This window comes from Ptiloglossa arizonensis, chromosome 1, assembly GCF_051014685.1.
Source record: "Ptiloglossa arizonensis isolate GNS036 chromosome 1, iyPtiAriz1_principal, whole genome shotgun sequence".
Classification (NCBI taxonomy): domain Eukaryota; kingdom Metazoa; phylum Arthropoda; class Insecta; order Hymenoptera; family Colletidae; genus Ptiloglossa; species Ptiloglossa arizonensis.
Genome location: NC_135048.1, coordinates 14710088 through 14738037, shown reverse-complemented (window position 1 = coordinate 14738037; position 27950 = coordinate 14710088). Strand labels below are relative to the sequence as shown.

The window sequence follows — 27950 nt, the reverse complement described above, 5'->3', positions numbered from 1 at the left end:
GTAATTTATGCACACCGATGACCGCGCGATGTGAACGGGTTTTTCCAAAAATAAAAAGCAAACCGATCGGCCGCGACACATCGGAAAAGTACCGATTGATCTCGCGCCTGCGCGCGCATGCGCACCGTTCGGTCGATGCTTTTTTAGAAGCGTTTTCGAAGTCGACCGTGGGAGATCGCCTCGATTTTCACCTCATCGTGAATTTTCATGGATCTTCGTTTTCCTGCGAAAAAGAAAAAAGAAAAGAAAAAAAAAATAAACAAACAAAACGATCCAGATGCGACGAAACGCTTCCTGATCTCGTGCGATTGTCCCAAGCTTCGAAGAGTCCCAATTACGCAATCGGCGTCAACCGGTATCGAACCTGAAATTTTCCAAGTGAGAATACCAAATGTTTCTTTCACGTTTCCGACGATAATGAGATATTATTGAAAGCTCTCGACCAACGATCTCGTCGTGTTCGAGCTTTACGTGGCCGAGAGTTTAGTAAACTCTGGTTTCGACGTGCAGAAGTCGATACCTCGTTAGGTGTACTTGTCTGAGATCAGGGTCGGTACGAAAACAAGGACAACTTTGTCCACGTATCGTGGAGTATTCGTATTTTATTTGTTCGCTTCTCCGCTCGCGACAACGACGACCAACGCCCCATTCGTTTTTCGACGACACGGAAAAATCGTTTAAAATCAATTTTTATCGATGCTACGGGTATATCGAGCGGTAACACTTTGGACTTGGGAATTTCTTATTCTCGGTTTTTTCCCCGTTTATGGATGTGTTTGAATATGAAACGGCAGAGAGCGCGTGAAAAATGATTAAAAATGACTCTGCGTCTAACGAGAATGACCCACGGTCGCAAAACTTGTTTCGAAAGGAGGAACAAAAAGGAAAACAGCGTTACGTACGAGCCGCGTGGACGATAGTGTCGCAGAATCGTATAACGAACGTACGCCGGAACCGTGGTAAAATGAAAAGTGGTGGAAAATGCGGTAATCGGATCGGAACGCGAACACGGCTTTATCAATTACCCTATTTGGCGGTCGTAGATACGGTGTAATCTTCCTACCGATCGAAATTTATGTTAATAAATGTAATACGCTCCTCAAGATGAAACCTTTATACTAATAAAAAGCGATGTCGGGCACTCACGCAACCATGCGCTTCCGAAGCGCACTGCCGGCATATTACGGCTTGGTCGTCACGGTGCGAACGACCTCTGTGCGCCGCGCGTACCACGCGTATAGAGCAAACATGGTGTAACGACACCGATCCCGTCAACGACTCCGCGCGTTTCTCGGACGAGCACCGAATTCGACCGATTCGCGCCCGAAAGCATCCCCCGGTGCTGGTGTTCCGATCGATTCGACGACAACGACGGAACTGTCACCGTCGAGACGCGTACAACGCCGAACGTATTCGCGGAGACTCCCCCGCGGACGCGAACGCGAGTTTCGCGCGAAAGTAAATCGATCGGGAATATTTTTCTCTCGATTGCAGAGCCGAGACGTAAATTAGGTTAAGTCGTGGGGGCCAGGTGATCGGAGATCATCGACTCCCGTGTATATATCTCGGCGAATCTTTGGTTCGAGTGTAGGTCAGTGATCAATATCGGTCGATGTCGGTTCGTTCTTAAGAACCAAGAACGAACGAGATCCCGCGAAAAGTCAGCAGCTGTTACATCATCGGCGAAAATTACAGAGGGAGCCCGGGCTCGGATTGACGGGACGCGGACGCGGACGCGCGCGCGCGCTCACGCGATCGGAATACAAAATCGTTTCACGGCTTTTTATTTCCCGCCGCGAATAACAAATTGCGTATCTATCGAGGGCTTCTCCTCGAAAATACCAAGCGAAGCGCGCTACCCGAGCGAACGCCGACCACTACGGATGCAACGTTCGGTCGACGTAGCGTGAGCGCGCGCGCGCCAGCCAGCTTCTCGCGACGGTGGCGGTGGTGGGGGGGAGCAGGAGTCAATATCGAAGATAACCGTGCGAACGTCTTGACTCGTCGGCCCCGTTCGATCTTTTTCCGTGCCTTGAAAAATGTGCACGCTCTTCCCGTCTCGCTCTCGCGGCGCAGGCGTTCCCGCTCTCTGTACTTAGTTCTGTAACGCGGGATAGTGACCCGCGCGTAAAACGCGCTCGAAACGTTGATATTATTTGCGTCGCCGTTACCGCTCGTCCCATTGTTCCGAACACCGCGCCGACCGCTCCGCGAGATAATTAGCTCTGTATCGTTTCTGTTATCGTTCTTATTCGTCGTCGACGCACTCTGTTTCGCGGTATTGTTCGCGTGTTAACACACAGGGTGTCCGGTAAAAATCATTGTACGGGATCGGTGAACAGCTCACCGGGCGCTAGACTTTAGTCGTCGCGTGCGAAAATTGATCGACCGATTTCACCGTAGAGTTTTACACCGCGAACGATACCCGTGGAGCAATTTCGTTCGGTTTTCCGTAATCCGCGATCGCTGTTTTCATCGTTCTTGCTCAATCGTTAGGTTAGGTACGAAAGACGAATACTCGTATAACGTTTCGTATTTACGCGTCAGATGTTTGATACTTTCGGAGAAGGGAAATTGGAGACTTTTTCGATCGTTTTTAAATTATGCGAATTTTTATACTGATAATTATTGAGCGACGTTGTTTCGAAAAAAAGGCAATTTTCGGTACAGAATAGTAAATGTCGAATTATTGGTGACATTTTCGATCGTTCTTAAATTGTGCGAATTTTTGTACAGAATTGAATTCGTGATTTTGAAAAAGGCAATATTCGGTAGAGAAAAAAGTGGTAAATGTCGAACTATCGGGCAGTGTTTGGAGAAAACTGGCTCGCGACTGTTCGGCCATCGATAGCTCTTCGAACGACGCTGCGCACCTGTTACAATATTGGACACCAATGTTCTCATTATGCCGCGTTCCCACGTATGCGGCGCGAGACTCGATGCGCGTCAACGGCCCCTCGTTACGAACACCAACCTAGGGATTTTCGTTTCTCGATACCCGTCGACGCGTGCGAAAACGATAACTGCGTGGTTTTTGCATCGGTTTCTTCTTCCCACCCTTTTCCAGGAATCGTAACACACAGTGTTCCTCGGAGCGTGTAGAGCGCTCTCGGTGACGAATCGTGCGTCAAAATTTTTTCAACGCCGCTAATCCCGACGCTCGGAAGGAAGATTTATTATATCATCGTTACCGGCACCTTTCTCCCGGTAAACATCGATGGCTCGTGACGGACGTTGGGTCCTACGTTTTGTTTCCGAGGACGCGAAAAGTTCGTGGTTTTTGTCTTTCGTTTCTATTTACGTGATTTTAGTCCCGTGGAAACGAAATCGGCCGAGTCACGGTTACGCTACGATATTCACCGGAAAGAACACCGTGCAACCTAACCCCATTTTTGCTCCAAGTAAATCCGTCTTTTTCTATTTTTCGAAAGTGCAACGACAACGCGGAAGAAAATCGAGACGACGCGAACGATACCGATCGTTTCATCCGCGGAAGAAGACCGATACGAATTTTCCGTTTGCAAATGAAAAATATTTCTCAAGGTGGACACGGAACGCGGGCAACAAACGAATTCAAGTAGTCGGATATCCACCGCGTTACACCGTTTAATCAAGTGGCAGTCCTTCGTTAAATTCGAATTAATTTTGTAGGTGGCGTAGCGGTTAAATTTTTAACGAGCTCCTCGTTTAAACTTTCCCCGGTCCCTCCGAGCGAGCGCGTATACACCGGATTTTCTATTTCTCCAGATTCTTGTCCGACGATCTCGTTTATTTACCATCTTTGTTCCATCCGACTCAAAAGGAACAGCAACTGACGCGTGTTCCGCTAATTGGCCGGTATCTTTGTCCCTCGCCGGTAACAATAATACTGTGCATAGAGAAATACTAATGTATCGACTATTTCGTATCGCGGCGGTTTCCAGCGATTCACGACCGTCTCGATACATCATTTTATCTTCGAAGATCGAACAGTCTGTATTCTCCCGTACGAGCTACCACGCTACACGGTTAATTGGGGGGGGGTTGTCACCCCGTGAAATTTATTATATTTTCAAGCCGGAGAGGAAACGAGCGAACGTCGAGATCTTGTTTAGACATCGGGCGGATTTTTTCTCGGAACGAGCGGCCGTAAATCGCGGGATGATGAAACCGAGCGAAGTGGATCGAATTTCAAAACACAGCCACCGACAGACTGTCGTGGCTTTCTCTCCCTCTCGGTGCGCGTCTGGGCAAAAACTTCAAATTCCACGACGGGATAACGCCGCCGGGCGAAATCGCCGCTATGATTAATGCCGGCCGAGGCAAAACTAACGCTGCCGCGGCCGCCTATGGAAAAGTCGATAAGTGACAAAAAATAGGCACGAGTGGAATTAAGAGAAATGCCGTGAGCCGCTCGTCAATTTATGTACGCGTGAAAGTTACTAACGCGCGCGCGCTTAGCTCGTTCGTTGGCTGGCTGGCTGGCTGGCTAGCCTAGCTATACCAGCGTGCACGGCCGATGCCTTTTTCACCGTCGCGAAACGTCTCGAACGATTTTCAATTTCTCTGTCCACCTCGTTGACGAACAGCCCGACTCGATTCTCGGGGAATTTTTAAACGTACGATCTAGCGATCGGGGCCTCTTGTGTAAAACTTTTCGCGACGTAATCGAGATTTATCATACCCTTCGCTTGGAACGTCGCCGGTGGAAAAACGATCGAAAGCGTTTCGAGAATTTATTTAATCACCCACGGTGAATTTATCCACATACGTGAATCCGTTCGAAATCGTTTTCCCTGGGAAACGAGGGTTACGTGTACGTTAATTTCAACGATCCGTACCTTACTCGTGCAAACATCAACGATCGATTAAATTATCAGATTTAATTATCCATTCGAGACGAAATATTTCCAACGCGTACCAGCCACATTTTACCGCAGCGACAGGCCAAAAGGATGTGAAAACGGGTTACTGGCGAACGATTCTAGATCCGCGAGGGAAACACGCCGCAAGAATAGGCGTACGAGGCGGAAGGATAATTACTCGTTTTGATACAACGATTTCTAGATTTTCCATAAAATTGTTCGCGTCGTTCTGTCGTGGTTTCCCACGTGCTACGTGGAATTCAACTTTCACACGGTGTAATTTCACGAAAATGATAGCGGCGTGCGCGTGTTGAACACACGAGGGGGGACAATTAAACGTCAATAAGACCGCGAGCGACACGAGCGTAGAACGAGGTGTCGAAGAGCCTGTCGGGGACGTGGCTAATCTCCGGGAAGAAAGAGAACTCTCGGGTTGTTGCATGCTCGAGGATGCGCCGGCGGAGAAATCTCTTTGATTTTCACACGTTGCGTCCAAAACAGTATTCAAGCGACGTTCACACGTCGCGGCCGCAAACCAAATTGATTTCCCCGTTCCCGCCCCCTCCCCCCTCCCCGGCGCCGCTTTTTCCAATCTCCGTTCCATTCTGTCCCACTTCGATCCCCGCGTTAATTCGTCCACGGTTTTCGAAACGCTCGTCGGTTCGCGAGGTCTACCGTTTCCTCGAAGACGAGTCGCGAGACGACGGTGGTTGCGCGCTTTCCGACCGAACGGTTGGCCAATTTTATCCGTGCCGCGCAGGGCCCGAAAATTGCTTCCTCGAAGAGGAACGATTCGTACCTCGCGAGACTTTGTTTTTACCCTGGAAACGCGCATGCGCGAACGTTCCGTTGATTTCTATGTACGCCACGCGGAGCGAATTATCCAGGAAACGCAAAGATGTGGCGTGTTTTTTGAAAACGGAGTCGATTCTCGTCGTGTAAAATTATGTGATGGATTATTTATTTAGTTTGATTTGGGTTTTGCGAGTGGAAGATTGACAAAAGAAAAATAAGGAAACTCAAAGATGTGGCGTGTTTTTTGTAAATGGAGTCGATTCTCACCGCGTAAAATTATGAGATGGATTATTTATTCAGTTTGATTTGGGTTTTACGAATGGAAGATTGACAAAAGAAAAATAAGGAAATTTAAAGGTGTGGCGCATTTTTTGAAAATGAATTATTTTTTTTACCTTGACTTAGGTTTCACGAATGGTAGAAAAACAAATAAAAAAAAGATAAGAAAATTCCGTTGAACGATCGGCGATGTCCTCGGCCTAGGAAACGCAAAGATGTGGCGCGTTTTTTGAAACTGGAGTCGATTCTCGTCGCGTAAAATTATGAGATGGATTATTTTTTTTAGTTTGATTTGGGTTTCGCAAATGGAAGATTGACAAAAAAAAAAAATAAGGAAACTCGAAGATGAGGCTTGTTTTTTGAAAATGGAGTCAATGTTTATCGCGTAAAATTAACGAGATGGATTATTTTTCTACCCTGACTCGGGTTTCGCGAAAGGAAGATTAAAAAGAAAAAAAGAAACAAAATAAGGAAACTCAAAGGTGCGGCGCGGTTTTTGAAAATGGAGTCAATGTTTATCGCGTAAAATTAACGAGATGGATTATTTTTTACTTTAACTTGGGTTTCGCGAGCAGAAGATTAAAAAAAAAAAAAAAGAAAAAATAAGGAAACTCAAAGATGCGGCGCGTTTTTTGAAAATGGAGTCGATTCTCGCCGCGTAAAATTATAAAATGGATTATTTTTTTAGTTTGATTTGGGTTTCGCAAATGGAAGATTGACAAAAGAAAACAAAAATAAGGAAACTCAAAGATGCGGCTCGTTTTTTGAAAATGGAGTCGATACTCGCTGCGTAAAATCATGGGAAGATGTTGAGTTATTTTATTATCTCGACTCGGGTTTCACGAACGGAAGAAAAACAAAAAAAGAAAAATAATAAAACGCAAAGGTGTGGCGCGTATTTTGAAAACGGAGTCAATGCTCACCGCGTAAAATTATGACATGGATTATTTGTTTTACCTTGACTTAAGTTTCACGAATGATAGAAAAACAAAAAAAGAAAGATGAGAAAATTTCGTCGAACGACTCGTAGATTTCCACGGCCTAGGAAACGCAAAAATGTGGCGTGGTTTTTAAAAATGGAGTCAATACTAACCGTGTAAAATTATGAGATGAATTATTTTTTTATCCCGACTCGCGTTTCACGAATGAAAAAAAATAAAAAATAAGGAAATTCCTTCGAACGACTCGGTGTAATTCATGATCTAGAAAATGCAAATATCTCGCGCATTTTTTGAAAATGGAGTCGATGCTCGCCACGTGAAATCATGGGAAGATAGTGGATAATTTTTTTATCCCGACTCCGGTTTCATGTACGAAAAAAAAAAAAAAAGTAAAATTCCTTCGAACGACTCGGCGATCTCCACGGCCTAGGAAACTCAAAGGCGCGGATTTTGAAAACGGAGTCGATGCTCGCCGGGTAAAATTACCAGATGGATTATTTTTTTATCCCGACTCGGGTTTCGCGAACGGAAGAAAAACAAAAAAAAAAAAAAAGAGAAAGAAAAATAAGAAAACTCCGCCGAACGACTCGGCGATTTCCACGGGCAGGCGTCAAAGGGAGAGGAGAAGGCCACTTTAGAATATAAAGCTCGCTTTCGCGAGAAGAATAATCGTTCCACGTTCCCCATGGCGCGCCATAAAGCGAACCGAGTCTCGTTGCTTGTTTTACACGCGTCTTCCCCGCACCTTTTCCGCGGACTCGAGCGGAGAATCCTTCTTCGAGCCGAGAAGAGGCACTTCCACCGTTGGAAAATAAGCAGGAATCGCGAAAGTAAAGGGACGTGGGCCGGGGTAAGGGTAGAGTAACAGCGGTGGGGGTAAAGAAAGAAGAAAAAAAAAAAAAAAGAAAAACGTCGTTAGTTATTCCGAAGCATTGTTGCATTCGTCGAAGCACCGGGCAAAGAATCTTCCACTTAGAAGTCTGGAAATTTCACCGAAGAATAAGTTCTCGTGAAAAAGTTTCGCGTTGAAACCTTTTCCCTTCTCGTTTTCGAGGAATCAGTTTCTGCGATACTTGACTCGGCCGGCGATCGAACGAGTGCCCTTCCCGAGGGTTGAGTTCTCTCTCTCTCTCTCTCTACCGCGTGCCTCCTCGCTGTTCGAGAACGGAGATGAAGAAGAAAAAAAAAAGAAAAGAAAAAAAAACGGTTTACCGAAATTGTAGGCGGGATAACCTGGAAGAATTCCGGGTCTATCGCGAGTACTTCGGAATAGTTTCTCGAAAGAAGAAAGCCCGGAATGCTTGTTAGCAACCCTAAAGAATCTCGGTTCTCCGGATTTCTTTTCGAACGGGGAAGAATGGTCCGCGATTCGCGTAATCCGTGGCAGGGGAATCGAAAAAAAAAAAAAAAAAACAAAAAAAATAGCGGAAAGGTTCCGGCACAAAAAGGTGTTCTCCTGGAAAAGGTAACCACCCACTCCAGTCTGGTGGACCGTAAAACCAGAAGGGAAAAAAGAAAAGAAAACAACAACAACAACCGCGAGTAGTATAGGTACGTGTCCTCGCGAGCGGCGAGACTCTTGTATCGAAAGGAGGAGGCACGAAGCTTCTTTCATAAAAAGAGTAACGATTCTGGCCCCCTCCGTTCGCTCGTAAAACGAAAGGAAGTAAGGCGGAACGCTCGATGGACGTTTCCATCGACAGCGACCGAACCAACGCTCGAAACAACGACACTGGTAATAATAATATCTTGATAATAATATTATTATCGATATTATTCGGTGCTCGTGCTTGTTCCATGGAAAATCGATTCAGCTTGGTCGCTTCGGTTCGATCAAGGGGGCGCGTCGAAGACGATTTTTCACTCATAAGGACACCTTATGGTGGTGGAAATCGCTTTTGAAACGATAGTGGATGCGAGTTATAGTACGTACCTGGTACCGAGAGACCCTGATGGGTTTCTTTGGAAATGAACCTTCGTTTTCGAGATATTTTGAGTTGAAGTTTGATACGCATGCAGTGGACGAATTAGCGAAATCTTTTTAACGGGGCAAGTTTTGGTAAAATGATAGAACGAGCGACTTGCGAAGCTTTTGATAGTGGGAACGAATCCTGGTCTCTCGTTTGATATTTTTTTTTTTTTGGTACAACTTTGAAATGCAAAAACGAATCTACGAGTAATAGAAAGTTTTTAGTTTTTACGTGCGGTTTTAAAACCTTTTGTAAATAAACGAGATATCGATTTTTTTGTTGGTTTTCCAGATTTACTCCAGGTGACAACTGTATTTGTGTCAGTCGGAAGCGTAAAGTCTATTTGCCTTTTTACTATTGGCTCAAATTCGGTAGGTTCTTGCGAACGTGTGAAAGGGTATACGGACACCCTTTCTAGGTATACAAGGATCACTCTAACGATTGTTTAGAGTATATTCCGAAACAATTAGCGTCGATAGTGGAAGTACGAACGAATAATACAGAAAAATATATGCAACATGTACTATTCTACTACTGTATTTATTTCTATTTTTTATATTAAAAATTTAAGGTCTTTTGTCTCAATATCGATATCATATAACATTGACATTAAATACAAAAATTAATCAAACCTATTTTTGCAATTCAAAGTTGTACTAAGCAAAAAATAGTAACAAGAAACTTGAATTTAACCCCGCTACTAACAGTTTCATAGTTACTCGTTTTATCAACTAACTAAAACTTGCTGTATTAAAAAGATTTAACTAATTCGTTTACTGTGTGCGTATCAAACTTCAAATCAGAATATCTCGAAAACGAAGGCTCCGTTCGAAGAAACTTATCAGTGTCATTTCATACTAGATGTGTACTGTAACTTGCATCTACTACCGTTTCGAAAGGGATTTCTATCATTGAGAGGTTCCTTTGTCAGAAGGGCGGGATTATCGTTCGAGCGAGGAGAAACCTTTTTCCAATTCGCCATGGTTCTCCCGTAGGCCCTGAGAATCGAGTTCCGCGACCGTTGCTCGTTAGAACGTTTGACGACATAATTACGAACGATCGATAAATAAGAAACGCGCGACCAACGCTTCCTGTTGCGAGTGGCTCGCCCTTGCATCGAGATAGAACGTTCACCGTAGAAGCGCGTTGTTAAACGGGAGCGGGAGACCCTACGCGGATCGGTTTTTCCGTGTAAAGCATCGTCGATAATGGGGCAGGTTGTCCATGGCTCGTTGTACGGGTACGTCGATTAGGGCTCGCGGACGCGACGATTTATGGTACCCGTTTGACCCAACAATGGCGACTACCTGTCGTTCGGTACGGTTCGAGCCGAAAATTAGCACGGTCGACCGCGAGAAAAGATGCGCGTATTATCTCGAGTATCAGAAGCCGAGATCTCTGCAAACGTTTTGCAATTATCGTCCGAACGACCCCGTTTGCGTCTCGGTAGAAATTTTTCCAATGTACCAGACTACTCCCTTAAACCCTTCGGGACTAACGCGGACTATACTCGGTATTCGTGGGAAGATTTGTGGGTCGTAGGATTGAATATAGTTGGTATTTAGGGAAACTTGGGACTATATTCGGTATCAGTAGAAAGATTTGTGGGTTCTAGAATAGACTAGAGTCGGTATTCGCGGAAACTTGGGATCTTTGGGAAGATTTGTGGGTCCTAGAATAGATTATAGTCGGTATTCGTGGAAACTCGGGATTTGTGGGAAGATTTGTGGCTCCTAGAATAGACTATAGTCGGTATTCGTGGAAACTTGGGAGCTGTGGGAAGATTTGTGAGTTCTAGGATGGAATATAGTCGGTATTCGCGGATACTCGGTATCCGTGGGAAGATTTGTGAGTTCTAGGATCGAATATAGTCGGTATTCACGAATACTCGGTATCCGTGGGAAGATTTGTGAGTCCTAGGATCGAATATAGTCGGTATTCGCGGAAATTTGAGACTATATTTGGTGTCAGTAGAGAGATTTGTGAGTTCTAGGTTTGACTATAGTCGGTATTCGCGGAAACTCAAGGACAATATTCGGTATCCGTCGGAAGATTTGTGGGTCTTATGGATTGATTATAGTCGGTATTTACAGAAAGATTTGTGGGTTCTAGGATCGACTATTGTCGAAATCCGTGCAAAGATCGATAAATTCTAGCGATGACTATAGTCAATATCCATGCGACGACTTGTGGATTCTTATTTCAGTATAATCATTTCCAATGCGAAGACTCATGAATCTCAATGTTCTAATTCAGACTTAAACTAGACCTAACTCATGCGAAGACTTGTGAATCTCAATGTTCTAATTCAGACCTAACCCAGACCTAACTCTTGCGAAGACTTGTGAGTCCAGGTATCCACTATAGCTGGCGACAATGAAAAGGTCTGTGAGTTGTGTTGACTATAGTCGGTATCCGTCGGAGACTTGTGGATCGACTATAATCGGAATCCGTATGAAGATCGATAGATTCTAGCGATGACTATATTTGGCGTCTGTGTGAAAACATGTCGTGTCGACTATAGTCACTATCTACGAGAAGACTTGTGGGTTCTTTTTTCAGTATAATAGACACCCATACGAAGACTTTCGAATCCCAGTATCGACTATAGTTGGCAACAATGGGAAGATCTGTGGGTCCTAGTGCCGACTATAGTCGGTATCCGTGTAAAGGCCAGTAAGTTCTAGCACCGACTACAGTTGGCATCCGTGTGAAAACATGTGAGCCTCGTGTCGACTATAGTCAGTATTCGTGGGAAGATTTGTGGGGCCTTGCGTCAGTATAATCGACACTCATGTGAAAACTTGTGAGTCCCAGTGTCGACTATATTTGACAACACTTCGAAGGTCCGTGGGTTCTAGTGTTGACTACAATCGACATCGTGTAAAAACATGTGAGTTCACGTGTCGACTATACTAGTATCCGTGAGAAGACATGTGAGCCTCGTGTTGACTATAGTCAGCACTCAAAAACTTATAAGTTCTTGTCGACTATATTTGACAACACTTCGAAGGTCCATGGGTCCTAGTGTGACTACAATCGACATCGTGTAAAAACATATGAGTTCACGTGTCGACTATACTAGTATCCATGAGAAGACATGTGAGCCTCGTGTTGACTATAGTCAGCACTCAAGAACTTATAAATTCTAATCGTGACTATAATTGGCATTCGTGTAAAGTTCTGCGAGCCCTATATATAGTTATCATCTGTACGAAGATCTGTGAGTCTGTGAATATCGACTATAGTCAGTATCCACGCGAGAACTTGTGGGTCCTAGCGCATTCACACACACTTACTCAAGAACGAAAGTATTAAATACAAAGTGACTCTCGTCACTCTAGAAGACAGTGTCACTGCCTAAACACTCTAGCGATAATCCCGTACGAGTCTTGTTTTTAGTTCACAGACGTTACAAATACAGCAATCTCTGCTGCTGTAATCGTATTCGATTAATCAATGACGCAACAGGAGCATCGACCACTTTATCACTATACAAGGCGATTAAGAAATACACGTCCATATTTTAAGGGGGATGAATCTATGCTTTATTTATGAATCTATGCGCTAACATAAGTAAAAAATATTCTACGAACCTACGTCCTATATATTGTACTTTTCCAGTTATGGATGATGGTAGAAAATGTTCAAAATGTTAAAAAAAAAAAAAATCGATTTGTTGAAGTCAGATTACCCAGGATACCACCCCGAGAGAAATATATAGTACTATGATATTATAACAGAATGTGATCATTATCGAGTAATTTTTACTTACTGTTAGGTTCAAACATTTGAAGACCGTTTCATACGATACTATTCTCAATTTCTTCCAGATGTCAACTTCTTAGCTCCGAACAGTACATTGTTGGCGTCCGTTGAATACACGATATATTATAAACGATCTCGAAATAAAAATATCGAGGGACAAAGGGGACACTCTGAACGTTTTCTTCGATCATCCATAAGTCGAAATCTAAGATATAGGAGATACGTTCATACAGGATATTGTTCACTCATTTCACTGCGTAGATTCTCTCCGTGAAGCATGAACATGTCCTTCTGAACCATCCTGTATACAAACACGGTATTATCACTGAAGTGTTTAGGTAAAATTAACAAAAGACATTTCTTACTCATCGTTGGTTGCAAACTTGTTCCTCGAAGTATGAGTATGTATCTCTAAATCACTCTGACATCGTTCTTACTTCTCATAATTGTTATATGGTAAAATACATGATCTAAACGGTGTTTCTTACCTAGAGTATTCTTTTATATTTAATATTCTTACGCACTGGATGTGAAATAATTAATCTATCACAAACTGTGCCAGTAGTATGATTCCTAAGATCAGTTTCAATATTTTCAATATTTTACATTTTACAAATGTAAAATTATCACTAAAGTGTTTAAATGAAACTAAGGTATAGAGGACATACCTTATGTTCATAGGATATTTTTTACTCATTGTAGGATATACATTCATCCCCAGAAGCTCAGATCTGTATTTCCAATTCACTCTGAATACAACCATAAAATTATAGCTAGTGTGTTTAGGCAAAACTAAGATATACAGAACACACAATTCATAGGATATTTTGTACTCATCGTAAAAGGTACATTCACCCCCTGAAGCTCAGATCTGTATTTCCAATTCACTCTGAATACAACCACAGAATTATCGCTAGTTGTGTTCAGGCAAAACTAAAGCATACAGAACACACAATTCACATTTTCTCTGTACTTTATTTTCCACGTTCCACATACTAAACGCTTCATTGTCGACGACTAACATACATTTCACTCGATACAAAAAACACAATTTCGCTCGTCACAAGCAACGCAACATTGCGCCAACGTGGATTCACCCTCCGAAACATGGATCTCCGTATCTCGATCACCCTACGAAAAACACGGGACAATCGTTCCGTACCCACTTCGAGCCGAAAAACGCGCGAGAATCGCTCGATTCGCGAGTATCGTTCGGTTCGTTTCTCGAGCAATCCCCGCGCAGGAGTCTCGCATCCCCCTCCCCTCCCCCACGCGAAGGAGTCTCGCACCCCCACCCCTCCCCCGTGCGACCCGTTGATCGAACCCACGCGACCAGGATGAATTTATTTCCCGCGAGGGGAACGCTCCCGCGGCGCCGAAAAACCGCGTTCTTCTGAATATTTCAACGCGTGCCGTTCGAGTCGAGTCGCGACCGATGGAAACGTCCATCGAACGTCGTTCCGCCTTAATTAAACCGCTCGACGGACGCGGGCGGTGTTCCGCGGTATCGTGTCGCTGTAAACGCGTGTATCGCGACTTTTATCGCGAGTCGAAATTGAAACGAGCACGGCCGCCCGCCCGCCCGCTCGCTCGCCCGCTCGCGCGCGATTATACGAGGTAAATTGAATCCAGCCCGCTGACGCGTCGCGCACCACTCCCCCCACCCCTTCGCCGCTCGCCCGCCCCGCCCACCGGTGGTCCGCGATCGCGGGATTTTTCGAAAACAGACGCGAAATCGACAGGTGCTCGCGTCCTCGCCCCTTGTAAATGAAATCCGCGGCGGGCAGCGATCAACGCGCGTCGATCCACGGTGATTCCGGTGTGCCTGGTTTATTTATTTGTTTATTTAGACACGATGAAGGGGAAAAAAAAAAGAAAAAATCCACTCCGAGGGACCACTACCGGTTACGTTGTAACGACTCGACGCGTTGAACAGAGTCGTCAATTCTTGTACGGTTCCGTCTCTCGTTCGTACATCATAGATTAAGGTTGGTTCGCGGTGATGGAAAGTTTTTAATCTTTCGAGCGCGAGAAAAATTTCACGCCCTTTAACGAGGGAGTGATACGAAATTTGTCGATTCTTTTTCAAACTTTATGCACGCGTGACGTATCACGCGATACGTTTCAATTTTGTGTGAAAATTATACTTCGCGGATTCTTCGTCGCGTGTGTTGCTTTCGGAGCAGTGTTTAGTTAAGGGGTTGACCCTTTGGACTCGAGAGGAGATCCTCGGTCGATAGCTAATTCAGTGGACTATTTTCTATACTGGGTAAACTTTGTGGTGTTGGAATTCAAATTGGAATTGAAATATTCTCGTAGTGTAAACGCGTGTATGCGAAGTATATAAAAATGTTTCGTTATTTTTCATAAATTTGTTATATATGTTTCATAATATATTATGATTAATATATTATTATATATTATTTACACAATATATTATATACATAATATATTTTTCATAAATTAATATTTTCATAAAAATGTTTCATTTATTTTTCATAGATTAATTTTACGACTCGAAGAATTTTCTCGAGGCGTCGACTTCCGGTAGCAAAGAAACCTCGATTGCAAACGATTAAGGAATGAAAATTGCCCATATATTAAACTATTGAATATTTCCACTTTTTAGAGTACAAGTATAATACTATGAACAAATGTCGAGTGCAAAGGGTTAATACGAAGCTCTAGTTTTCGAGATCATTTGTCGTAAAAATAATCAGTTCGACTTGAAGTTTTCTAGTCGAAATCAAGGAATAATCTATACTTTGTACGTTCTTCATAGTGTCGAGATACACGTGGATGAAAAAGCTCTAATTTTTTAGATCATTTGTCGTAAAAATAATCAGTTCGACGTCTCACGTCTTGAAGTTTTCCAGTCAAAACCAAAGAATAATCTATACTCTGTACGTCTTCGCAGTGCCGAGATACACACAGGTGAAAAAGCTCTAGTTTTCGAGATCATTTGTTGTAAAAATAATCAGTTTGACGTCTCACGTCTTGAAGTTTTCTAATCCAAACCGAGGAATAATCTATACTCTGTACGTTCTTCATAGTGTCGAGATACACGTGGATGAAAAAGCTCTAGTTTTCGAGATCATTTGTCCTAAAAATAATCAGTTCGACGTCTCACGTCATGAAGTTTTCCAGTCAAAACTAAAGAATAATCTATACGTCTTAACAGTGCCGAGATACACGCAGGTGAAGAAGCTCTACTTTTCGAAATCATTTCTCGTAAAAATGATCAGATCGACGTCTCACGTCTTGAAGTTTTCCAGTCAAAACCAAAGAATAATCTATACTCTGTACGTCTTCACAGTGCCGAGATACACCCAGGTGAAGAAGCTTTGGTAGTTCAGAGTATACGCGCGACAAACGTTTAACGATCTCGAAATTTAACCAAAGCCCTACCAGACGATGTTTTTTCTTCGGAATGATCCAGCGAGTAGCAAATTTTCGTCCTTAAGCGACATCGACGCTCCGCCGCGGCAATTTTCTCTTCTCTCTCTCCCCCTCCCTCGTTCCACCGGCAGAGCCCGCCTCGCTAAAAGTAAAACTTTTCCCATTTAACTGGTGGTACCACCTATCGCCGACTCGAGAGAAACCTAATGCCGTGAGATTTATAGAAAAGCGCTGCGAGCCTGATTTTTCGCGATAATAACTTCCTTCCTCGCGCGTTACCGATCGATCGCCACGGAGACGATTCCGCTCGAATGGATCGTTCGCGACGATCTTCGATCTCGAGTCATCGATGGAGATCTCCTCTCGAGTCCAAAGGGTCAACCCTTTGATTAAAGACTGCCCCGAAAGCTGACGAAGAATCCGCGAAGTATAATTTTCACACAAAATTGAAACGTATCGCGTGATACGTCACGCGTAGCTGAAGTTTGATAAAGAATCGATCAACCTCGTGGATATCGATTTGCGCCCGATCGATGGATCGATACTAACAACGACGAACGTATTCAAGTTTCTCTCGGATTTCGTACGTATCAGTGAAGAAACGAATTTCTATTTTAACCCTTCCACTCGAGAGGCGATCCTCGATCGCCACTCAATTCGATGTACTTTGTCCAATTTGGGAAATCATTATGGTTTGGAATTTTAATTAAAATTCGATTACTTGTTTCTTGTAAGATGTAAATATATGTATATGAAATATGTATGTGAAATGAAAATGTTCCTTTTTTTTGAATTAATTACACGATTTGAAGGATTTCATCGAGGTGCTAGTTCCTGGTAGCAGAGAAGCTTCGAGTGCAAAGGGTTAATAGAATTTCTGTTTGATTAAAGTTTTTATTTCGATCATTGTCACCGGACGATTAATAATTGAGTAACTTTAGAAAGAAATTCGAAACGGTTCGAATTGAGCACTTTGGTAGTTTCATAGATTCGACGACGCTCCGAGCTTGCAACGTTTACGGAGAATGTAAAACCTCGATAGTTGTATACTTTTAAAGAACGTTGAAGATGTTATAAAATAACGAATGCATCGACGAACTGTAGAATACTTTTACTTTTTACGCTATGATTTGAACAAATTATCGAGAACATTCATAATACTTGCCATACTAGTGATTTAAACGACCATAGGAGAGATCATTACCGGGTCTTGATAGACCCGTAACTTGAACTTGCACAAATATTTTGAGCCAAAACTCTATTATTTTTATCTCTCTTTATTTGCAAGGAAAGTTGTATTAAAGGTGTTTTTGAAAATCTCCCTGGGTCAGAAAAGACCCACGCGTTGTACAACTCAAGTTAATATTCGCGAACTTTACAATAAAATTACTGTCGTTAGCTATAGAATAACAAGTACATCGACGAACTGTCGAATATATTTACTTTTTACGCTATAATTTAAAGAAATTATTGAGAACATTCATAATACTTGCCATACTAGTGATTTAGACGACCATAGAAGAGCTCACGACCGGGTCTTGACAGACCCGTAACTTGATCATGCACAAATATTTCGAGCCAAGATTCTATAATTTTTATCTCTCCTTGTTTGCAAGGAAACTTGTATTAACGGTGTTTTGGAAAGTGTTTTGAAACTCTCTGGGTCCGAAAAGACCCACGCGTTGTACGACCCGGGTTAATATACGCGAGCATTTACAATAAGGTTGCCGTCGTTAGCTGTAGAGTAGCGAGTACATCGACGAACTATCGAATATTTTTACTTTTCGTATTACGGTTTGAATAAATTGTCGGTAATATTCCGAAATATGGAAAACTGGCGGGGCGATCGAGCTGTTAGACGCATAATTCGCGTTTAGGTCGACTCGTTGCTCGCCAGTTCCCGAGACAAAGGGATCCCACGTGCCGGACATTTTTCAAAATTCGAGCCTCTCGGTTCGCATTTCGAAGTGAATTCAACTCGAATTACGACCGTTCGAATTTCAGTAATTGATACCCTGCGAGGAGGACGAAGATGGACACCTATGTAATTTCCTGGAAATGCGTAAGAGAAGAGATTGAAAATACCGGGGAGAACGAGCGATAGAAAAAAAGCAACGATACAGAAAAACGGGGGACGAAAGTTCCGCGTTTAAAAACGCGAGAAGAAATTTCCCACGCAAAAAAAAGCGGCTAGCTCGAGCATGTAGTGGTAAGTGTCGTCTTTTTTTTTTTTTTTACTTTTTTTTTTTCATTTAGGATGCTCGAGGACCCATCGCTGCAAGGCCAGATTGTTCTTCATTTTTCCATACTTTTTTTCCAGTCTCTCATCGGTGTAACCACAGCTTTGTCCATTTATTTCGAAATTCTATTTCAATTCACGTTCGTCTTTTGTACGCGAGAGAAATTTTGTACGGTTTACTTTCTTTCATTTTTTTTTTTCATTAATCCTATCGAATTATTAATACACCAAGACGTACCTCGAGCCAACAACGCAACGTTCTCGAGATCCAGCGGAACGGTTTTCAATCCATCAAGAGCCACGGGTGTTCGTTTATGGTCCGTGTAATTGGAAACTCTTTTTTAATTTTACAAGGGACGTTCGTGTTACCGTTCTTCGAATAACAACGGTAAAAACGCGCGATACTCGAGAAACAGTTCCGTTGTCGATCGCCAAGAAACTGTAAAAAAAAAAAAATAGAAGAAGACTCTCCTCGTTTTCATTCTGTTCGAGCAGAATCCATCTCGCCCTTTCTTCCGTCCTCTTCGTCCGACGCTAGTCAAAACCTCGATAAAAGTAATTTCCAAACACGATTATCTCCCTCGGACACGAAACCTCGTTTGTTTCCACCGAACTTTGGTTCAACAAATTTCTGAAGATTTCGATCAAATTTTATCGTCTCTTCGAACGCTCGGTATAGAATCTTTAAAATAATAGAATTGTCGAACACGAGAAAAGTAAATAGAACGTTTATTTAAATATCAGAAGATAATACAGTCGCGTTGACCAGACCCTAACAGTCACGTCTGGACACCAACCAAAAAATATCCAAGTCGATAACCACCCCCACCCTCGTGTCTTAATTCTCAAAGGACTTGCATCGGTCCAAGTCGTTCTATTCCAACGAAATCCACTTCTAGTCAAAACCTCGATAAAAGTAATTTCCAAACACGATTATCTCCCTCGGACACGAAACCGTGTTTCGAAAAATTTCTGAAGATTCCGATCGAATCGTATCGTCTCTTCGAACACTCGGTATAGAATCTTTAAAATAATAGAATTGTCAAACACGAGAGAAAAGTAAATAGAACGTTTATTTAAATATCAGAAGATAATACAGTCGCGTTGACCAGACCCTAAAAATCACGTCTGAGACACCAACTGAAAAATATCCAAGTCGATAACCACCCCCACCCCCGTGTCTTAATTCTCAAAAGACTTGTATCGATCCAAGTCGTTCTGTTCCAACAAAATCCATCTCGAGCGAAGATAACGAACGAGTGCAACAATATTTCGGGATACATCGATGTTTGTTCCACGGAACGCGAGAGAAGGGATCGTTTCTGGTATCATCGTCGAGCGTCACCCGCGAAGGTAACGTTTCTAATTACGAACGATAATTACTCGGTTCGAAAATCCCGTAGCGAGTACCGAAACCGAGACAAAGGTACCCGGCGGCTATTAAAACGACAGCGGGAAGGAACTGTCGCGAAATAACTTTCATTACAGAATCAAGTATGGAGAAACTTGGTAATCCCGTGTAAACAGAGGGTTAAGGGTCGCGCTTCGCGGAGAGAAAGGAGGACAGAAGGGTGGGAGTGTATGTGTGTGTATGTGTGCGAGGAACGAAGCACGTAGGCCAGTGTTTGTGCGTGCGGGGGTATAAAAAGTCGGGGTAGGGGGTTGGTGGTGGCTGTCGCGAGAACAGCACCGCACGGGGGTTGGCGAGGTGGGACAGGGGGGTTGCATAGGCTTCGATGGCTAAGGGACGTATACAAAAGTATGATAAAGGGGCTGTGGCTGGTGGGGTGGATCGCGGAAGGGGTGTTCGTCGGTGACTCGTCGGAGGTAACGGTGGGGGTAGCATAGCGGCGTTAGGGGGGTGGCTGGTGGCGGTGGTAGGTGGTGGAAGCGGAGAAAAGGGATTGTTTGAGAGCATCGACGACCAGACGGGGCCACTTGCCTCCGTTCGACACCCTCTTACGCGCCTACCGACCGACCCCCCACTCCGGTGACGTCACGGACCAGCACACTTTTAAACGAATAATGCAAATTGATTTTGCGATTGTCGTCGTCGTCGTCGTGTACGCGCCGAGATGGCGAACACCGTTCGCCTTCGTGAAGACGAGTTTTCCAGGCTGGATGGAACGGAGTTTCACGCGTGCGGTGACCCTTTTTTTCGTTCAACGATGGATGGAAATTCGTAACGTTAACCGTGTTGTATCGTGGTCGGTGGATCGGTGAGATCCGCGGGTATACGCGTATCTATGTAAAATACGTAGGTAAATGAAACGCAGCCGCGTCACGCCGCGCCGTGGAGAAAATGGCTGGTACCGTACCGCGATGAAATTCGAACCACGCCGATCGTAATTCTGCGTGCGATATCTCGCTTACCGTTACTTTGACGGCAAAAATGCCCGTAACAAAGGTTATTGCAAATTAAATTTGAAAGCTTTATTGTTCTATACAAATTTTCGATAGAATCGATAATAACCGAGATATCGACCCGACCCTCCTTGCCTTTAATTGCGCTACGAGGCTGAGCAGTAGCGGCGGCGGTGGCGGTGGCGGTGGCGGTGGTGGTGGAGGAGTCTCGTTTATTCGTGCTCTGAAAAATGAAACGAAAAACGACGTTGGCCATCGCGCGGCACGAAAATCATTCCCGCGTCGAAACGATGATTTCCTATCGGGGACAACATCGGGTAATTTAACTGTTACACGAAATATAAAAAGTGGAACGCGTTTACCGGTCACGATTCACTGGGATCGGTTGGATTATTAGGAAACCACCGAATCGTCGTAATCGGGGAACGTTCGGGAAACGAACGAACGAACACGAACACGAACGAACGTACGTACGTACCTACGTAAAAGCGGAAACGATTCAATCGTGCGGTATCGAATTATCAGAAAATCTGCCGTACCCGATCCAATACGGACGACACGTGGAAAAACTCTGTTGTGTTTTGAGACACGGTCGCGTCTCTCTCCACGCGGGTAAATAAAGTCCAATAATAGCGTGTTTTCGTGCTTGAAATGCAGTGACGTTTTCGAGTAACGAATTTACAGAGACGTCGGTAACTTTTCACGAGCGTAACGAGGCTTTTTCTTTCTTTTTTTTTTTTACTACTTTTTTACTTTTTTTTCTCTTTTTTTTGTTTTATTCGTCGCTCGACAACCTCATTGTTGAACTCGTCCCGTATACACTGTTGCGTTTGCGATTCCGGTATTTTCTGCTCGCAACAATGGCAATCGACTTTGCGTTCGCGAATCGGCCGCAAGGTGGGAGTAGTCTCGAGTGTTCGCGACATTCGACACAACAGACACACGAGGAACGACCAGCGGCGTGCCAGAGTCGCGAAGTTTATTCGTCGTTCGATGCTTAAAGAGGAGTGGTCTTTTTCGCCATATTTTCCTCTTGGATTTCCCAATGGGTACGATGTTTCGAATTAATCGAGGTTGCCCGAAGCAGGAAAAATACGTCGCAGGGTGAAGGAACCTTGGCGACGAAAACGTAGCGGTGAGACACCGATTCGTCGCACCGGTCTTTCTCTTCGTCCCGATCGCGCGGCATCTACGCCGGGTTTCCTGTTTTTCAAGAATTTTTCATGCACGAGCCGGCCGGCGTCTACCGTCCGCGCGCTCGACCTTCGATCGGCCCTAATGCATTCGTGGACTGGATCCGCGGGTGCGTTTCGACGCGACAAAGAGAGCAAAATCAAAAAGGCTCGTCGCGATGCCATTATGTACTCGCCACGAATCCAAATTAAAATTTATACCGCGCACGACCGGCGCGGGTGTGGAACGATGAACCAAAGAATGGAGAGAGACATATACATACATACATACATACATACATACATACATACATACATACATACATACATACATATATACACACATACATAAACATATAATATAATATATGTGTGTGTGTATGTATATATATATATATATATATATATATATATATATATATATGTATAGACACATATACATATACACATAAATATATAGATACGTATAGGTTAGATATGTACTAGATTGTTCGATAAGTTTTATGGTTTTTTCCCATTATAAAAATATACTACGACACTTCAACTTTGAACGGACGTAAATATACGAACGAGTCGATAAATCTACGTGAAACTTCATACATGTTCATCGAACGGTAGTATCATCTTTAGAAAAATAAAATACTGGATCTAATAGTTCAAAAATTTATCGAGCAACCTATTATATGTAGATATGTATTGGTATAGATACAAAAAAGTATAGATGGAACGTTTCGAAGATCGAGAAATCGCGCGCTTTGCGACGAAAAGTTCTTATATATATATATATATATATATATGTATATATATAATAGATTTTTCAATAAATTTTGTCGTTCGATAATCGAGAACCTAGTACTGTTCAATAAGCTTTATCAAACGACAAAACTTATCGAAAAACCTCGAATATATATATAAATATTCCGTGTATATACATTGGATTGTTTGGAAAGTAATTTCGTTTTCCAAAATGAAGAATTAATATATATATGATTTAATAAAATGTTCATACGCTCTAAAAAAATCCTGTATCATTTTCACCAAAAGAAAACGAAATGACTTTCCGAACAACCTAATGGATTGTTCAATAAGCTTTATCGAACGACAAAACTTATCGAAAAACCTCGAATATATATATTATATAAATATTCCGTGTATATACATTGGATTGTTTGGAAAGTAATTTCGTTTTCCAAAATGGAGAATTAATATATATATGATTTAATAAAATGTTCATACGCTCTAAAAAACATCCTGTATCATTTTCACCAAAAAAAACGAAATGACTTTCCGAACAACCTAATGGATTGTTCAATAAGCTTTATCGAACGACAAAATTTATCGAAAAACCTCGTGTGTGTATATATATATTCCGTATATATACATTGGATTGTTTGGAAAGTAATTTCTTTTTCCAGAATGAAGAATTAATATATATATGATTTAATAAAATGTTTATACGCTCTAAAAAACATCCTGTATCATTTTCACCAAAAGAAAACGAAATGACTTTCCGAACAACCTAATGGATTGTTCAATAAGCTTTATCGAACGACAAAACTCATCGAAAAACCACGTATATATATATTCCGCGTATATATAATATATTCTCAAATAAGTATACACATATATGTAAAAAAGAACTTTTGTTCGCAAAGAGTCAACGAGCGATCGCTCGATCTTCGAGAACGTTTCTTCGAGAACGTGGAACCCAAACGTTGCCCCCGAATCGAAGAAAATTTTCCACCGCGAAGACGAGAAGTACTCGCGCTCGTTTGTCTTCTTCTCCTTTCGTCCCCTGCCCCCACGCTTCTTTTCGAAAAATAAAAAAAAAAGAAAAAAAAAAAGAACCCCGGAACGTTGCGCCGCTACTGCCCCAGATTCGCGGGAGGAAATTTTCCTTTTTTTTTTCCCGTTCGTTCCCTACCGTGTTTCGCGCTCCAGATTTATCCCTGCGAAGCGTCGACACGCGGCGTAACAAATTCCTGTTAATTCGATGAAATAAAAGTTCGGCGGTCAGTAGCGCGCGTTGCGCTCGCGCACGGGACGAGCCTGTCCTCGTTCAGAAGTCAATTTAACGAAAGTTAGTCGCGCCCGGTTCCGCATTTTTGACGCGAGGAAACATTTCCACGGTGCGCAAATAATTTGGCGAAAGTTCACCCTTTGGATACGCCGATGGCGAGGGAAAATTGAAAACAGAACGAAACGGTGGCGCGTCGAGGACCGCGCGCACGGGACCGTGGTGTGGGAAAAGACTTTGCGAAATGACTCGATGAGTGTCATCGAGTGCGCAACGATCACTGTAAACGAAACTAAATTGTACACTCGTTTCGAGCACCGGTTGCCGGCGACGTTCATCGCGTCGATTATTTAAAACTCGCCCCGGTACCGGAACGGGGACGTCGGGGGACGTTTTAACCCTTCCCGCTCGAACCGTTTCTCCACGCGAGGAATCGAGAACTTCGAGGAAATCTTCTGGATCGAAAGGGAGAATAAAAGGTGGAATATAAACTTGGAACTATTATTGTTGAGATGTTTAGATATTTTACGAGGCGTTTCTTTCGTTTTGAACCGCGAAGGAAGTTTTTCTGCAAAATTAAAAAATTAAAGAATAGAAGAAATCTTCTAGTTTGAACGTGAGAATAAAACGTAGAATAAACTTGGAACTATTATTGTCGAGATATTTAGATATTTTACGAGGCGTTTCTTTCGTTTTGAATCACGAAGGAAGTTTTTCTGGAAAATTAAAAAAATTAAAGAATAGAAGAAATCTTCTAGTTTGAACGTGAGAATAAACCGTAGAATAAACTTGGAACTATTATTGTCGAGATATTTAGATATTTTACAAGGCGTTTTTTTCGTCTTGAACCGCGAAGGAAGTTTTCCTGGAAAATTAAAAAAGAATTTTAAGAAATTAAAGAATAGAGAAATCTTCTATTTTGAAAGTAAAAGTAAAACGTAGAATAATCTTGGAACTCTCCTTGTCGAGATATTTAGATATTCTACAAGGCACTGCTTTCGTCCCGAACCACGAAAGAAGTTTTCCTGGAAAATTAAAAAAAATTAAAGAATAGAAAAAATCTTCTAGTTTGAAAGTAAAAGTAAAACGTAGAATAATCTTGGAACTCTCCTTGTCGAGATATTTAGATATTTTGCAAGCCACTTCTTTCGTCCCGAACCGCGAGAAAAGTTTTCCTGGAAAATAATAAAAATTAGAAAAATTAAAAATTAGAAAAAATCTCCCAGATCGAAAGTAAGATTAAATCGTAAAATAAACTTGAGTCTCATTTTATTGAGATACTTCTATACTTCACAAGGCACCCTTTTCGTCCCGAGAACCACGAATGAAGTTTTCCTCAAAAGTAATAAAAATTAGAATAATCAGAAAATTAGAAAAATCTTCTAGATCAAAAGTAAGATTAAATCGTAAAATAAACTTGGAACTTTTCTCATCGAAATATTTCTATACTTCACAAGGCACCCTTTTCGTCCCGAGAACCACGAAGGAAGTTCCCCTCGGAAATTTTTATAAAAATAATAAAAATTCCAGCGTATCGGTTGGCGACTCTCGGTCGCCCCTCGAGTCCAAAGGATTAAACCTGGTATTCCTTCTAACGGCAACGGCGTCGGCCGATTAATGATACATAAACCGCGCCTCTGTTAACAGAACGCGAAAAGCGTTCGTTACCGTGCCCGGTTAATTAATTGATCGCGAGAAGACAGCAGCGATCAACGTCCAGGAATAGTGGCGCGGCTCGAGCGATTCGATGAAACGGTGGGTTCGATCGACGAACGGCTGGTCGGGTTAATCGAGAGCGATGTAAAGCGACACCCTGTTGCGGGATTAAGTGACACGTATCGCGCGAGTGCAGCTTTACCGCGTACGGGCAATTATTATTGTTACCGTTTTATTTAAAATTGACGCGTCCTGTCGCTCGCCGATTCGACGAATTACGAAATTCAACGGGGGGATTCTTGGATCGGGAGCGCGAAATTTGAATCGAAATTTGAATTTTCTTTTTTTCTTCGCACATTGTTCGTTGTAAAAAAAAAAAACAAAAACAAAAAGAAGTAGTTTCTTTCGGATTGGAAGACAGCAGAGGACACGTGTAACGGTGAACGGTTTCAAATTTCGAAAAATCTCACTCGATCGTAACGATCTCTCGACCGTGGTGAAATCTTCCAGTCGGTAGAATCGACGAGGTTCTCGCGCGCGTGCGCACACGCGCACTCTCGCGCGCGTCGATCCTCGATCGCGACATACACCAGTGTGACGCAACTGCCATAAGATTCGAATCGAAACGGTCCCGCGAAACTGGCGCACACTCGCGTACGATGAAAATATATCCACTTGTAACGGTTACACCGGCGGTGTCTCCCGTTTCTGGTCTCTCGTTAAACATCCATTTCGCAATTTCGCCAACGTTATCTTCCGCCTCACGGTTCCCTTCGGAATTTCAAGTACGCAATAATTTAATCCTTCGTCTTTCCTTTCTTCCCGGCGCGGCGGAGTAGAAAGGTTAAATAGATTAATTGCTTAGGTCGGATCGATCGAGTATGACAGGGTGGCTCTCTCTTTCTCTCTCTCTCTCTCTCTCTCTTTCCCTCTCTCGTTCGTTCCCTCCCCTTCGCTTTATTCCTTTTTTCCTGCGCCTGGAAATTGCTATCGCTTTGAGAATTAAACCTGGACTCGGTTCACTCGCTGCGAACGAACAAAAGGGAGTGGGGGGGACGGAGGAAAGGCGGGAAGGAGCGACGGGTGGGGGAGTGTGGGAGGTTAAGGGGGGCCTGGGTGGCGCTGGTGGGGGGAGAGCCATAACGATGATGCTCGTTATTCGAAAAAGAAAGAAGAAAATATATCGCTGCCGAGGACTGTGATGAACGAGAAAGCAGAAGGCCGCCTGATATCGTTTTTTCGCTTTAATAAATCCCTCCTCCTCTTCCCGTGCACTTTTTCCTTCTACGATTTTATTCTCGATGGCTCTCGAACGCGCGCGGGTGCCGTCGTTTCTTCTTTCTCTACCCGGCCGACAGCTATATCCGCGCAGAGTCGCGTTACCGAGCCGTTCGTAAGAAAGGAGCTGCCTCCTAATCAAAATTCCTTTCCGTAACGCGATAAGATACGCCGTGTCGTTTGGTAAACGCGTCCTACCGAAGAAATGGAACGCGAGCGAGCGAGCGAGCGAACGGTGCGGTCCGGTCGTCGTCTGCGTCGTGTCGTCTCGTTTTATCGGAAGCTTCCAAAGGAGTCTGGGATCCCCGATCGCGAATTATCTACTCCGCCGGCTGTTCGGCCAATTCCGCGGTAGACCCTTTGGTGTTCACGGGGACTTTACGACGAAATCCATTCGTACCGTAACCTTTTTACGTACGCCGGGTCTTGGAGAAAACTCGGCCGTGAACGCTCGTAGACGTTGCTCGAATTCCAACCGTTGGAAGAATACCGATCGTCGTCGATAGTCCTGCGAACGTATTTGTACGATACGACGATGGTAACGCAAATACACACCGGTGTTCGTTCATAGTTTGTTCGAATTGGGTGGTTCCACGCGAATTTCTCAGTCAAAGGATCATCTGGGTGCTCTCTACGTGGAAGCGTCGTCGATTACGAACCAGCCTTTAAATCGATCGCGACCCCGTCGGTTACACTTCGTCCACGCGTAGTTTCACTTTCCCTTCCCTGTAGGGCTTCGAGTTCACGCACGAAGTGCCGGGAGGCGGGTTGCAACGATCTACCGCGACGAAATATAATCCCGAAGAGGAGCTTCTTGCCGGTACTTCCGTCCCGGAAGTCGAACGCACACCGGGAACAGGATACGGGTGACGCGAGTTCTTCTTTTTCTTTTCTTTATTTCTTTCTTTTTTTCTATTCTTTTACTTTCTTTTCGTCAACCTTGTCGACCGTTTCGCGCGATCGAGAGATACTTTGACCAATTGGCGCGAGACCATCGACGTCATCGGCCCGGTAGGATCGTTGGGATTCGTTTACTTGTAAATGTTCGATTCGAATCGGTACGCGCGACGGTACCGAGAGTTTGCATTCTCGGAGCTAATCCAAACCGCAGCTACGGGTCCGTGGAACACGTACACGCGTGTAGAACGGGGTTAGCATTCTCGAACCTAATCCAAACGGCGACTACAACAACAACAACAACAACAAGCCCGGCGGAGGGATACGTAGG

The 27950-nt window shown here is 43.5% G+C and overlaps 1 protein-coding gene across 4 annotated transcripts in view; it reads left to right on the top strand.

The window, feature by feature from the left end:
- Window positions 1-27950, top strand: part of LOC143143681 (uncharacterized) — a 179285-nt gene that overhangs the window by 4055 nt on the left and 147280 nt on the right. Inside the window, exon 2 of one of the 4 annotated variants that reach the window (XM_076305247.1) lies at window positions 18001-18205. The exons of the other annotated variants lie outside the window; for them this stretch is intronic. The gene's annotated coding sequence lies outside the window, so the exon portion shown is untranslated. The remainder of the gene's footprint in view (window positions 1-18000; window positions 18206-27950) is intronic. 4 annotated transcript variants of the gene reach the window in all.